Genomic DNA, 1,540 nt, shown 5'->3' with positions numbered 1-1,540 from the left:
AGAGTTTCTGGCAACCTTATTCACAGGTCCCTTGATATATTTAGCCTCCAACCATGTGCTCTTTATAGTTCAGGGGTCTTTTCACCGCCAGCACATTTGGAAGCATGGCTGAAATTGCTGATTGCCTTACCATCCTTGGGTATCTCAACTTCTTCGGACTACTGCCTCTTCTGCCAATCAGAGAAGATGAAGCTAGATTCTGATTTTTAGGGATCCTAAAGGATATATTTCCTGCCTGATTGTAAATAATATTCCCTCAGGAGTGCAGGGATTTTGCATTCTTAGATTCCAAGGCAAATATGTCTTGATTCACTTGGCCTATCAAACTAGGACAACCTCATCTGACAATCAGTTTTTAAGAGATCTTTAGGAGAGGAAAACAATGGCATAGATGATCAAGGCTCTGTTCATCCCTCTGGCAACCAAATCAAAGTTGTGAAGGAAACAAGGAGCAAGCAGTAAGGAAAAATTGCCCAGGATCTAGAGGAACAAGCCATACAACCAGTAGAAAATCCAAGAAAGCACCCTGCAATGGCAGAAAGTAGGAGGGGGCGAGGATGCCAGGCTGCCCAGTATCGAGTGGCTGAGTGAGATGGAGGCAGCGGCAGCGGCAGAAGCTACTTAAAGGGACCGTGTTCACAAGCGGATTTTCGCGGCGAATGGACCTGCTTGCTCTGAGCACCAGTGCCTATTTGGCTACACGCAGGGGGAATCGGGGACTTACTTACAGGGAGACTTTGTCAGAGTGAGAACCAAGCGAGACTCGCTGGGTACAGAAGTGCCTACAATATTCATTGTTCCCTGTTGTGGCCTCCCTGCTTCCAGTGCACAGACACAGCGCTGCCATAGCCAAAACATCATAGAACTGAATAACAGAGGTCGCTCTGCCCAAAGGATTCCCTGAAACCCTGCCTCCCCAAACTTGTGGCCCCACCCAAGCCACATCCAGGTATATCCTCAGTGAGTCAGGTGCTCCATGCTGAGCAGCGCCTAGACTCACACTGGAGGCAGCTGGCCTCAGTTTCTGGTGTGGCCTTTTGAGGCAACTATAAGCACAGCATCTGTGGATTGTTTGCTGAATCTTAACAGGCGGCCCTGGAGGGGTAGAGGCTTGGGCTAAGTTTGGCCTGCAACTGAACCCCTCTCACGACTGTGCCACTAGACACCTACTTCACAAATCCACATTATAATCTGGGAGACTTAGGAGCTTCGCTTAGTACATACAAACAGACACAGAAAGGCAGCCAAAATGAGAAGACAAAGAAGCAGAAACCATATGAGAGAACAGAACAGAGATCCAGGAATCATGGAGTCAAGTAATCTAACAGATGTAGAGTTCAAAACTTTGGTTATAAAGATGCTCAATGAACTTTTGGAAAGTGTAGATAAATTCAGTGAGAACTTCAACAAAGAGATAAAAAATCTTAAAACGTTAATGGAGAATACAGAAGAGAACTAGTCTGAAATGAAGAATACATTATCTGAGATGAGAAGTATATTAAATGGAATAAACAAAGGAATAAACAAAGTGAATAAAGAA

The 1,540-nt window shown here is 45.2% G+C and overlaps 1 protein-coding gene across 3 annotated transcripts in view; it reads left to right on the top strand.

Annotated features, from left to right (window-relative positions):
• Positions 1 to 1,540, top strand: part of LHFPL3 (LHFPL tetraspan subfamily member 3) — a 530,561-nt gene that overhangs the window by 378,980 nt on the left and 150,041 nt on the right. The window lies entirely within an intron of this gene.

The sequence above is a fragment of the Pteropus alecto genome, unplaced genomic scaffold, assembly GCF_000325575.1.
Source record: "Pteropus alecto unplaced genomic scaffold, ASM32557v1 scaffold109, whole genome shotgun sequence".
Lineage (NCBI taxonomy): Eukaryota > Metazoa > Chordata > Mammalia > Chiroptera > Pteropodidae > Pteropus > Pteropus alecto.
The sequence above is the reverse complement of the archived record's forward strand: the minus strand, read 5'-3'. Positions and strand labels throughout refer to the sequence as shown.